The sequence below is a fragment of the Nicotiana tabacum genome, chromosome 6 (genome assembly GCF_000715075.1).
Source record: "Nicotiana tabacum cultivar K326 chromosome 6, ASM71507v2, whole genome shotgun sequence".
In the NCBI taxonomy this organism is placed as follows: domain Eukaryota; kingdom Viridiplantae; phylum Streptophyta; class Magnoliopsida; order Solanales; family Solanaceae; genus Nicotiana; species Nicotiana tabacum.
This window is the reverse complement of record NC_134085.1, coordinates 87,558,068-87,572,545: the sequence shown is the minus strand read 5'-3', so window position 1 is coordinate 87,572,545 and position 14,478 is coordinate 87,558,068.

The window sequence follows — 14,478 nt, the reverse complement described above, 5'->3', positions numbered from 1 at the left end:
GGTTTTGGCCGGTTAAAGCTTTTTCTTTTTCTCTTCAACAGTTTTATTTTAATATTCACCATTTTTAAGTTTTCTGCAGAATACTCGCTAAAGCATTCAATTTTGAAGGGCCATCTTTTGATACTACAAAAGCTTTGTTAGGTTTTCTGCAGAATACCCACTAAAGCACTCAATTTCAAAGGGCCATCTTTCGATTTGCAAATCACTCAAGAGGAACCTGTATTTGCAAGTTCATCAACAACTATTGAAGCCGAAAGGAGAACAAAAATACGTAATGACACTAAATGTAGATGCATTTATATGTATTCGAGTCCGCATATATTTATTTTTAATTTGTGCAGTGGATTTCTCTTCTTGTGTTTAGATGTATTTATATGTATTCGATAAGGCATACACTGATTTTTATGTTGTACAGTGATTTTTGACTGTTGTATTTAGATGTATTTATATGTATTTGAGTTCATACTACAACATTTTTAAATACATTATTAGTTCTATCATTTTGATGTTATTCATCAATTAGTTATGCATTCAATCTAACTGTATTCATCTGTATATTCGACCTAACTGTATCCATCTATATTTAAAACAACGATACAGTGAAATACAATAAAATACTCTTAATACAAATAGAAAATCAATGAATACAACCAATGAAATATACTCAATAAAGCAGTAATAACATGCATTAGGGATAAATAAAATATTATGAATACAAAAATAAACTTGGATACATTGAACAGAACTGTTAGATACAACAGAATACAAGCACTAGGTTTATTATGAAATATGCAGGCGGTAGGTTACTATTACAGGTAGTATCCGGCATAAATACATGATGTATTCATATACAGAAAATCGTATTTCAAAGTATTTCTGTTGATACTTGTATCAATTCCGAGCAGAACCTCGAACAATGTCAGGAGAGAAAAAAAACTCGAACTGCAGAAAAAAAAGAGGGACCGAAACTCTGAAGAATGTTTTGTTTTTTGGTGTTTAGCGTCTGATAAATCTTCTAATTAATTGGATTGATAATGTCGTGTGTTATAATTGATTTAGATGAGTGATATTAGGAGTGTATCCTGATAAATTAGCAGCTTTCCGTTATTAAACAACTGGAGAGACCTATTATTACATTGTATTCATGAATACATAGTATGAATACATATGAATACAACGCCCGACAGCTGGACTACCCTATTTTTTAGCCGATTTTTGCTACTGTATTCATGAATACGGTAGTTCAAATATATCGAATACATTAACATAACAACTGAAAGGTAGCTATGGAAAGTAAATATGTATATGGTAACTATAGGACGTTAATAGCCACTAAACAATAGTCTTTTCTGAAAATTATAGCTATAAGTGATTATCATAGATTTATGCTTATTTCGCTAGCAACTTGAAGTTATTACTGACAGTTGAAACACGTTAAAATATAGCTATAAGTGATTATCACAGATTTATGCATACGGTCGAAATCGGAGAGCTCGATTTCAAAGACTTGAACATACCCCGAGCTCGAGTTGGGAAAGATCGAAGTAAGAATCAAGCTAGGCCCGGATGAACGAACCTCGAGAAGCAAATTGGAGACCTGTCATGATCTGTCTCGAGGGCAGTACAATTTCGATGACACTCAAGAAAGAGCGAGAATTTCTCAAGGACACGTGGGTCAGGGCATAAATTATAGGATAAGATTTGTACGAAATAGTACAAGTCCATACTAGGTTGTTATACAACTGTACCAATAGAATTCTTTATCATAATTGGAAATGTACCGTATTAGGGTTTTCCCCTCCTATATAAAGGGTATCCCAATCATTTGTAAAAATTATCTCATTCACTGCAATAGAATATTCTACTCTACTTTTCTCGTTTACCATGCTAAACAATTGTTTTTCAGCTTTATTATTTTTACTTAATTGTTCATACTTTATTGGTTCTTAGCTCACCTCGAGTCCCCCGAGATTATCGAGCTCGAGGTCTCCGTTGCTCCAGAAATACTAGTTTGGTTGATCAATTTTTCTTACTTAAACCTAATATTACTTGTATATTCACTAGTATTGGAATAAATCATATATCTTTAAAACCACAAATTATCTTTAGTTGTTACTCACATTTTTCAAGGTAAATAGTTTGGCGCCCACCATGGGGCTAAAGATAATAGTGATTATTTTAGTGCTAGTTTTCTAATAAAGCACATTATTCTTCACACTTTTTCATGTCAAGATTTTTTTATTCTCATGCTTAGACATGTCTAGCACACAGAATGCACCTATTCACAACGACAAAGGTCTTGGAGACAACAGAGGTATAGGGATCGATGTACCACCCATAAACCCTGAGGAAGTGCCAAATATGGAGCCGGCTGGTATCAGCTCGCATAATGTTCTAAACGCGGATTCAGGTGCAGACCCCGTAATGAATGCACACAAGGAAGACCAACCCGATGACCAAAGAAACACAAGGAATGGAAGAAGGAGGAGTCATCCTCCAGGTGATATTCAAAATGTTGCAAGCCCAGCAAGTCACCATCGCTCAACTTCAAAGTTAGAATAGAACTCCAAACACGGCGTGCTAAACCAGCACTTGAAAGGCGCGCTGAAAATGGCTCGGGGACTGACCCCACGGTTATGAGAATGCTCGAAGAGCTTGCCAAAAGGATCGATACCGGAGAAAAGAAGATTGAAGAAAATGACAAAAAAGTGGAGACATACAACTCTAGAGTCAACCAGATACCGGGAGCACCTCCGATTTTGAAAGGACTGGACTCGAAAAAGTTTGTGCAAAAACCATTCCCCTAGAGTGTGGCTCCGAAGCCCATTCCCAAGAAATTTTGGATGCCATATATCCCAAAATACAACAGAACCACTGATCCTAATGAACACATCACCACATATACTTGTGGCATAAAAGGAAATGATTTGGAAGACGATGAGATTGAGTCTGCTTTGCTAAAAAAGTTTGGGGAAACCCTGTCTAAGGGTGCCATGATTTGGTACCATAACTTACCTCCAAAATCTATTGATTCGTTTGCCATGTTGGCAGATTCATTTGTCAAGGCACACGCTGGCGCCATAAAAGTTGCAACAAGGAAGTCCGACGTTTTCAAAATAAAGCAAAGGGAGAACGAGATGTTGAGGGAGTTTGTGTCCTATTTCCAGTCAGAACGAATGGAGTTACCACCAGTCTCTGATGACTGGGCCATACAAGCCTTAACTCAAGGTTTAAATGAATGAAGTTTGATAGCTTCGAAGTAGCTGAAGCAGAACTTGATCGAGTATCCCGCCGTGACTTGGGCGGATGTGTATAATAGGTACCAATCAAAAATTAGGGTCGAGGATGAACCGTTGGGAGCCCCCTTGGGCTCAGTTTATCCAAGCAGGTTACTAGCAAAGGAGTCAGGAAATGCAGATAGGGGGTCAAGGTCGAATAAGGAAAGATATCAGCCATACGTCGAGGATTGAAGGAACATTTCAAGGCGTAACATACCTCGGAATGATCGAAGAGCAGATTGAGGTCAAAAGTACCGAGGACTCATGAACAAAACTGAGTTTGATAAGCACTTGGGACCGATGGAGGCACCCCGATTATCGGAGTACAACTTCAGCGTCGATGTCTCGGGCATCGTCTCAGCCATTGGCAAAATTAGAGATACTAGATGGCCCAAGCCTATACAGACCGATCCTTCTCAGAGAAACCCTAACTTAATGTGCAAGTATCATGGTACTCATGGGCATAGGACTGGGGATTGCAGGCAGCTTAGAGAAAAGGTATCCCGGTTGTTCAACGAGGGGCATCTTCATAAATTTCTCAGCAACCGAGCCAAGAACCATTTTTGAGAAAGAGATGCAAACAGGAAGAATGAACCTGAAGAACCTCAACATGTTATTCACATGATCATTAGTGGAGTCGACATCCCACAGGGACCTATATTCAAACGTACCAAAGTATCCATCACAAGGGAGAAACGGACTCAGGACTTCATGCCCAAGGACACCCTCACATTCAGCAAGGAAGACATCGAGGCCTTATCTCAGCCTCACAACGATGCACTGGTAATTTCTATCATTTTAAATAAAGTTCAAGTTAAATGTGTTCTCATAGATCCAGGTAGTTCAACAAATATAATCATATCAAGGGTCGTAGAGAAGCTCGGGATGCTTGACCAAATCATATCTGCCTCTCGAGTCCTGAATGGATTCAACATGGCTAGTGAAACGACGAAGGAGGAAATTATCCTCCCAGTCAACGTGTCCGAAACCATACAAGACACCAAGTTTCATGTCATCGAAGGAGATATGAGGTATAATGCTTTAGTTGGAAGGTCGTGGATCCATAGCATGAGGGCAATGCCATCAACCCTTCATCAAATGATGAAAATCCCAACAAAGGACGGCCTGAAAATAGTATATGGAGAACAACATGCAACTAAGGAGATGTTTGTAGTACATGACTTGGCACCGTTATCGACACCATCCACATCGAAGAAGCCAAAGGACAATCAGGTTGCCAAATAGCAATCACAGCCCATACCCTTGGTTGAGCCCGAGGGACAGGTGGTTGATGAACACATGGTCGAGGACGAAGAAGAAGATTTCCTCACCCCTCGAGCCTTTGTTGCCTCCGAGATATCGGATACGACGAAGTCCACGGTCGAAGAACTCGAGCACGCCATATTGATCGAACATCACCAAACTCAAGAAAAAACCCATTCAATTTCTTATCGATCACATCGATTGCTTTGCCTGGTCCCACTTAGATATAACAGGGATCCCACCAGAGACAACTACCCATCGACTAAGTGTCGATCCCAGATTTAAACCAGTGAAGCAAAAGAGGAGACCTCAGTCCGAGATAAAGATGCATTCATCAAAGAAGAACTAAACTTCTCAAGATAGGGTCCATCAGGGAAGTGAAATATCCCGAATGGCTAGCTAACATAGTATTAGTCCCTAAAAAGGGAAACAAACTTAGAATGTGTGTAAACTACAAAGATTTGAACAAAGCATGCCCTAAAGATTCTTTCCCATTGCCCAACATCGATCATTTGATCAATGCTACGGCCGGCCACGAGATCCTTACTTTTCTCGATGCCTACTCCGGGTACAACCAAATTCAAATGAACCCGAAGGACTAGGAAAAGACTTCGTTCATCACGAAGTATGGTACGTATTGTTATAATTGTATACGGCTAAAATCGGAGAGTCCGATTTTGGGATCATCATGGCATTCTGTAGCTCGCTGCCAGAAGGCTCGAGGCACAGCTGGAGGCTTGATAAACTAGAAGGCTCGAGGCACAACTCAACCTCGGGGCAGTACAAATCGGTGGCTATGATGAACGAATGGGAGGTTCCCAAGGCAAGTGGTTAAAGCTGACCAAGCCTACAAGAATAGTGCAAGTCCGTACCGTGGCATTAAATGGTTGTACCAGCCGTATATCTTTGTAATAAATGCATATGTACTATATTGGGATTCCCCTCCTATATAAAGGGGACCCTTGTTATTTTTTGCACACATGATATTCAATACAAGAACAAAAATATTCTCTGCTCTCTAACTTTTACTCTCTCCATTGTCATTCCTTTGATTTATTACTTATATTTATCGTGTTTCATGGATTGTTCTTCATTTATTATTCATAATTGATCATAAATATCCCTCATCTAAGCTGGTAGTCCCAGCTGCCAAATTTTCCCAGAACTACACTGACTTGATTCCTTTATAGCCAAGGATATGTAGGCAACCTAAAAAGCAAGGTTTGGTCACCACCCTTTTCAAAATGCTTCCATTGGAGTGATATGTGAGCAAAAATTATCCATGACATTCACTTGTCTTTGCACGAAAACTCTTCTTGTTATTGAGCAAATATGGGCAACTGTAAATGTGTGTGTGTATGAGTGCGTGTGTTTTTGTTCTTATTTGTGTATGTATAGGTTTTAAGAGTTGATTAATGGTTTGATAAATGGGGTAGGGATTGGACTAGTGTATTTTAATTAAAATTGAGCCTAAATTAGCCCAAAATTTGAGCCCATTTCGGCCATACCCAATCCATTTGGTGTTGGCCTAGAAAGAGCTCAAAATGACGTAGTTTTGTCTTGAAACTACGTTATTTCACTTAGTGACTCAGAGATCAATCTTATCCATCCATGATATTTGATCCAATGGCCCTCATTTGTTCCCCCAAGAGGTATATAAGCCCTCTAAAATCAGAAAAATGGGCCATTTATCCCATAACTCCAAACCCCAAAACCCTAGCTTCTCCCTCTTCACTCTTTCTTCCTCCACCGCCGCTGCCCGTCTCCCACGGCGGCGGCGGCGTCCTCCTGTGGCCAAAAACCTTCCAACAAACATCAATCTCTTTATCTCCTCCTCCTCTACCCTCATCCAAGCCCCAAATCCCTCGTATCCTTCTCAAACGCCACAAATCTTCGAAAGAACCAAAACCCTAGCCGCCTATTTTTCCTCAGATTTGTCAAGTTTGAGATCTCACAACGACTTAATACCTACATGAGTGTGTAGTTCTCCCCCTAATCTACCTTTATTTCTTGGTTCGAAGTCGAAACTCCGGTGGCTTAATTCCAGCGGGGTGCGGGCCATTTCTACTTTGGCTTGAACAAGCTTTTCTTGTTGTTGAGTTTGTTATTCAACTTCAGTTTGATTGGAGTTTATAGTGACGGGCCATCAACAACAAGAGCATGTCCGACATCAAAGCTTCATCCACCACTACCCGAATCACCTTCACTGCCGTTAACCACCACCAAACGCATCTAACCTTTGTTTTTTTCTGTTATCGACTTAAAGGTGCTTGTTTCCTTCTAGCACGATGCGGAACTTGTCTGTTTTGGTGCCTACTAAGATGAAACAAGCGCTTCAAGGTTGGGCATCCACCATCCATCGCCCTCGACATCTGTCTCGTTGCTCGATTTGACATTGAATCCCTCTGTATGGTAAAACATCAATTTCCTTTTTCTATTTTTTATCTTTTCTGATTTTTTGCTTTTGTATTTAGTATTAGTTCTAAGGTTTAATTTCCATTAATGTTTCTGTTATTTATGTGCAATGAGTATTAGTTTTTAATTAAATTTTACTTTATAAATGTGAATTTCAGCTCTTCAACCTAGCCGGTCGAGTAGTTCGCTATTGTCTGTTAGTTCTGATTTTTTGTTCTTCGACCTAGCCGGTCAACTATTTCGTGTGGATTTGTTAAGTTTGAACTTTCAGTTTTTCGACCTAGCCGGTCGATATTTTTTTTTCTTTCTGTTGGCTCTAATTTTTGGTTCTTCGACCTAGTCGGTCGACTATTTTGTATAGAGTTGTTAAGTTTGAATTTTCAATTCTTCGACATAGTCGATCGAATATTTAAGTCTTTATGTTAATTTTATGAAAAATTAAAAGATTAGTTGAATTGTTTAAATAGCTAGTCATACATTTAGTTGTTATTAATCGTGATAGTTTAGCGATGTTCGTTTAATTTTTGTTTCAAATATTAGCTTGTGAAATTCAGTTGTTGTTCCATGTTAGCTTGCACAAATCGAATTCATTCTAATCTAGTTTGTCTGAATACTTAGTTCGATTACATTTTGAGTCTTGTTTCTACTTTGCTAGTTCATATTTGGTAGGAGTCCGAGCGTATAAGCTGAATTTCTGTCATGTATAGATAAAAGCTGAATACTTGAGTTTAAAGTATGTGTTTGTTGGGTATTTTACTGTTTAAACATGCTAAAAATGCAACTGCTCTGCTTTGTGTCAGAATTTGGTGAAAAGATGACTGTTTTGGCACACAAAAGTTAGTCCTTTTGGACAAATTTTTGGTGAATCAAAATCTGTCCAAAATGACTTATTTTTCCTACTTAATGAGGTCATTCTTTTATATTAAGGACACACACTCTATCACACATTGGTAGGACATAGTCTGAACATCCTTTACACTCTAAGAAAATAAAAAACTTTGATAAAAAATCAGCACCTAAACATCGAAAAGTGAGCTAAAAAACTGAAAGTTTGTGAGTTCTTTCTTCCTTTCCTAAGTCGTTGAGCTTTTATTTTGAGTTTCTGGGTCATTTCGGGTTTGAAAGACTGTTGTTCGATTGCTTTTTTCGCTTCTGGAAGTTTACTAGTTTGTCGTTATTCTCTAGTTTGTTTCTCCGGAGTTACATCTTTGTTGTAGTTTGATTTTCTGCCATTTAGGTAACTTTTAAATCTATTGTAATGCAGATTCTCGATATCGAATGACTGAAGATATGGATATCTCATGGCTCTTTGAATTTGTTGATATACTTTACATGAAATGGATGTTATTCGGTGTGTTATTTATGTTTTAAGTATATTCTAGAATCGTAGAAGTTAGTTAAGTCACTTAAATTCTCTTTACATTCAAAGTTGTTTACTTGGTTAAGGAAAATATAAAGACCTCATTTTTAACCATGTTTATTTTAATTGGATTTTTTTGTGATTTACTTTCAAGATTCATGTATTAATGACGTGTAGCTTCAAATGCCATAGTCAACATAATGTCTCCATGATAGTTGAGTTTTCTTCTCTTTCGCATTAAAAGCATTATTGTTTTGTTGATTTTATGCTTAGTAGCAGCCGTAACTTTGAGTTTCGACTAAATAGTTAAGGTGTTTATGTTGCTAATGGGTGTGTAGTCTGATTAGTGCCCTGTTGGTGTAGACGAGTAGAAATATTAGTTGGCCCTTAAGAAATAGTTGGTTAAAAATATAAAAATAGACAAAAAAATTATATTGGGTAGTGGGTTTGCAAAGTAGAAATGAAAGAATTGTTGGGCTGAAATACTAGGCCAGCGTGATTAAGTCCAAACTATTTTAATGGATGGTTCAACTCCCTTTAGTAATTTCAGTAGGCCCATATCTTCTTAATAAGCTGTTGGGCCTTTTTGTAAATAATTCCAGCAACCCAATACCATGTGTATTTCCATTGCTGGCCCATTTTCACTTTCTAACAGGGCTGATCCAACATTCAATACCATATTTGTCTCACAATTAATTTTCAATAAAAATCAGTTTCTCCTCTACAAATTAAAATAATTTAATCACTTTCTTAATTAATTAATTTAAGCGCTAAGCAATTAGTAGGGGCGCTTTAACTTACGGAATCACTTGCGTAGCGTGACGTTTAGCTTACATTAAATTAATTCAATAATCTTATATCATACCCATTAGTTTTAGTTAATTTTTAATTTAATTAATCCTTTGCTAAAATCACGAATTCGCTTGCGTAGAGCGATAGTTGACTTTTTCATAATTTTCAAAAAGTTAATTTTCCTCAAATATAGTAATTTTTCCAAAAGTAATAACGTACTAATAATCCTTTGTCATGACTGCGGATTCGCTTGCGTAGCGTTATTATGACTAAATTAATAAATTTCGTCTCGATCACACATTCGCTTGCATAATGTGATTACGATAATTTAATTTTAATAAATGCAAGCAATAAAAGCGAATAGGTAAAACACGGAAACCGATAAGGTATAATTTATCCAAAATTAATTTAAAGCCAAATGTAGTCAATAAAGCGACCGTGCTAGAACCACAGGACTCGAGGAATGTCTTACACCTTCTCCCCAGTCAACAGAATTCCTTATCCGGACTTTGTTTTTGCAGACCAATAATGATAGAGTCAAACCTTCCTTTGACTAGGGATTCAAATAAAAGGTGACTTGGAACACCCAAAATCAATTTCAAGTGGCGACTCTGTAAACAAAATAATCCCTATTCCAAAATTGTCACTTTAATTGGAAAAACTCTTTAACCCACAAATCCATATCTATATCTTTTGTGGGGGTAGAAAAATGGGTGTGATAGCTCTGGTGACTCTGCTGGGGATAACCAAAATTCGAGCTTGTACATGTTGGCTGTTTGGCTTTATTAATTTTGTATATATTGTGATTTATTTGTGCAATGTGATATCTGTTCGGTTTTTACCGTTTTGATATTGTTGAACTGTACATATAAACCATTTTCTCACGCACCTCCTCTGAGTCTTCTTGAAATTAAAATTGGGCATTTGCTTGACATAGCCCGCTTTCTTTGAGATAGCCGAGGTGCTTGTCACCCGGTGAAAGATTTTAGTCACACATATTTTAGGCTTGGAGCACTACCAGTTAAGCTGGAAAGCAATGCTACCGGTACACTGACCCTCCTTGGCTCGAGTTGTCCGCTCGAGTAAGCCAGTCTAGATACCTTCTCCACCAGGATATCCCTAGTAGGTTCGCTTTATGTGCATCACGTGCATTTGACTTAGCGAAACTCGGCACAGGGGCCAGGTCCGTATAAGACAGATATCCTCTTTGAGACCATCATGTTCACGTATGTGCTACTTGATACTTCATTTGGAAGGCTTACTTGCATTGTCGACCGGCTTCAAAAAAAAATTAGTGTAATTATTAAAAATGAAAAAAAAGAATAATTCTCCTAGTTTAGTGCAAATAAACCTTTTAAAAAAAGATTTTGTAGTAGACTGGTGTAAGTTATAAAGATTAATTTTCATTAAAAAACAAAAGGAAAAAAATACCCAGTTTTACCGAACTACGCGAGTTTGATTCTCACCGGATGTGAGATACGTAGGAAACCTCCATCGGGTTCAGCCCACACTTTTCAAAAAAAAAGGGAGCATAAAATTTTGTATGTGCATAAAATTTTCGAAAAAAAAGAGAGCCTGTTTTGGTCACCTTTTTACTGTCTTGCCCTCATGTTCCGGCTATTTTGCCAAAACAGCTTTGAAATCTTCCTGGGAAGTGCTGAAGGGCCATTTTTGTAAAAATAGCTACTTTATCTATATTTATTCACCTTTAACCATTTTGCCCTTATGTCTGGCCATTTTTTGTCGAAGCAGCTTTAAACCTTTGCGGAAGTACCGAAATGTTGTTTTCGCAAAAGTAGCCATTTTTATCTAGTTTTGTCTGGTTATATTTGATGAGACAACTTTTGAACCCCTCTCGGAGTAGCAAATGGTCATTTTCGTAAAAATAGTTTTTTTTTAATTTATTTATTATTTTGTCTATTTTTTTAATATCATTTTGTTCCTGTGTTTGGCTGTTTTTGCCGAGATATCCTTTCTGCCTTCTATGGAAATATCAAAAGGTCGTCTTTGTAATAATAGCCATTTTTCCTGCTTTTATCATCTCAACTTTTGTGTCCGGTAATTTCAAAAAAATATATATTATAATAATAATAAAAAATATATATAAAAAAAATAGATCAAGTCCTAAGTTGGCAACAAAAAAAGGAAAAAAAAAGAATGATCAAAAGTTGCATATAGTTTAGGTAAGTCCTGACCCTTTAATCTTATTCTTAGGTTCATCATGAGTTCTCCACAAAGAAGCAGTTAGAAAAGGGTTAGGGATGAGACACCTCCTATGTTCTTGATCAAAGATAAGACCCCGAGTAGTCTCTATAATTGGTGGGCTAGTTTTTCTACATGGGAACGAAATCAAGTATTTAAGCACCTCAAGTTCCTCACAAACATCATATGAATTAAGCCTAATAGAGATTTAATCGAGCCTCTAGTGAATTTTTGGGACCCACGAATAATGTCTTCAGGTTTAAAGATTGTGAAATGATGCCTACATTGGAAGAATTAGGTGGGTTCACCGGATTGGGGAGAGACCTTCGTGGGAAAAAGCCTGCTGCTCCAAGAAAAGTTGGTGCAAACAACTTTTTAAAGAAGTTATGCCTCCGTCGAATTCCAATGGTTTGCTTAAACGAAGGTTGGGTTCCATTGGAATATCTTTATGGCAGGTTTGAGGACAAGAAAGGGTTTGAAAGTTTCTCGGGCATAGAATTCATCAACCAGTTGAGTTACGACGCTTGGAGGGAGTTGAGAATCTTCGCGTTCATGATATCATTTCTAGGGATCATGGCCTTTCCAGAGCGTGGTGGATGCATCAAAATTCGATTGGTTGCGGTAGTCTCGTATTTGCAAAGTAGCGAGGATCATACCATTCTTCCCATGATTTTGGGAGATATTTTATGGGCTTTGACCCGTTGTCAAGAAGGTGAAGATTACTTCGACGGATGCAACATTCTACTGCAGATGTGGTTCATAGAGCACCTTTATCATTATCCAATAGTAGTAAATTTCAATGATAATTGGCTGAATTACATTGGATGTCACCCAAATAGAGTTATGAGTTGTAATCTTCCAGAGGGGGTGAGGGCCTAGCGGACATTACTTGGTTCATTGAGTGCTGATAGAATCACTTGGAACTATTACTGGTTCCCTTCTGCTAGGGTCATGCATATGTCAACGTATCGCCCTTTCTTCATACTCATGGGTTTCAGAGGTTTCCAACCCTACGTGCCTTTACGCGTCATGCGCCAGCTAGGGAGAGAGCAAAAGAGGCCCCTGATTGAGGACATGCGCCCGTTCATGTGGGAATTCAAGGGAGAGGAACCTCCAAGATAGTATGAGCAGAGATAGTAGAGAGATTTGGTTAGGAGTCTTTCTTAGCTGCTCAATTATTGAGTAATCCTGAACTTTCATCTTTTTCAAAAACTCTTCCGCCTCTACTTCAGTGACTGGTTTCTTTATTGGCAATTGGCCTTCTCTTGTCACGACCCAAAACTGACCCGGTCGTGATGGAACCTATCGTGAAACTAGGCTAGCCGACACAACTCTCGAATCAACCATTTTCCAATAAAAGTTGTTTTTATGCCATTTATAAACAATAATCTCATAATGAAAATTTAAAAGAAAAGTGTGGAATAATTATACAAGCCCGACATCGGGGTGTCACTAGTCATGAGTATCTACCAAGGTCTGAATACAACAATACAGTCAAAAATGTACTAAGTACAGTAATGAAAATAAGAGGAAGGAAGCAGTGTTGCGAACATCGTGCAACCACCTTACTAACTTTGATGACTTCACGTCTGGGCAATCAACACCCGCTACCGGGTTCCGAAATACCTGAATCTGCACATAAGGTGTAGAGAATAATGTGAGTACTCCAACCCAGTAAGTAATAAGAGTAAATAAAGACTGAGTAGTAGGAAACGATGAATCCACATTTATGATAAATTAAATAAGCACAATAGGCTTTCAAATTAGAATACGAGTCAATCGTCTCATTTAAAATCCAGCCTTTGGTAAAAATTATTTAAAATGCTTTCCAACAATTTCTGTGGGGGTTCAATACCATTTATAATAAAAAAGATGAAAACCATAATCGGCCCCTCGGGGAAAACATAGTTCGTAAACAGCCCCTCTGGCAAAACAGGAATCATAAACACCTCATAACATAAAAATCTTAGTGGAAATAACAAAGCCAACTCAGTGATTAAATACTGAATATCTCATAAAAACTCTAGCTTAAATGAAAGTTGTTTAAAAATATTTGTTCAACATTTTCAACAGAGGCTCAGTATAAGGAGGAGTGAAAAAAGCAATTATATCAAAACAAGCCCCTCGGGCAAAGCATCACTCATATATGTATACAGCCCCTCGGGCAAGCCTCTCAGTCACTCGAGACTCAACTCTCATCAGTCCATGCTCACACTCAGCACTCACACTCAATAAGTGCAATCCAATCCGTATATCGCTGCGGCGTGCAACCTGATCCATATATATATAGTCGATTGCGCTCACTGGGGCTGTGCAGACTCCGGAGGAGCTCCTACAGCCCAAGCGCTATATCGCTACGGCGTGCAGCCCGATCCATATATATATAATCCTCACAACCAGGCCCTCGGCCTCTCTCAGTCATTAGCCTTACAATCAGACTCTCGGTCTATCTCAGTCATCAACCTCACAATCAGACCCTCGGTCTCTCAGTCATCAACCTCACTATCAGACCCTCGGTCTATCTCAGTCTATACCCTCATAATCAGACCTTCGGTCTATCTCAGTCATCAACCTCACAATCAGTCGGACCATCAGTAAAACAAGGAACTCAGCCCAAACAGTTTTCATATTATATATATATGCGGCATGCAACCCGATCTATAAATATATAATCCTCACAACCAGGCCCTCAACCTCTCTCAGTCATTAACCTCCGTATCAGACCCTCGGTCTATCTCATTCAATACCCTCACAATCAGACCCTCGGTCTATCTCAGTCATCAACCTCACAATCAGTCGGACCATCAGTAAAACAAGGAACTCATCCCAAACAGTTTTCATATTTTAAGAAGTAAAGTGATAAAACCAGATTTAAACAATAATAGGTAATACATGACTGAGGATATGCTTTCAAAACAAATAGAGTGAGAAAAAAATAGTGAAAATGCCTCTAAGGGTCTCAATAGGTCGGCACAAGGCCCCAAACATGGCATACAGCCCAAGATGTAATATCAATCTCTAAAATATGGAATATCATAAGATTTCAAATCAAATATGCGACTTAACAGTCGTACGGGACGGACCAAGTAACAATCCCCAACGGTGCACAACTCCACGCTTGTCATCTAGCGTGTGTGTCACCTCAAAATAGCACAACGATGTAAAATT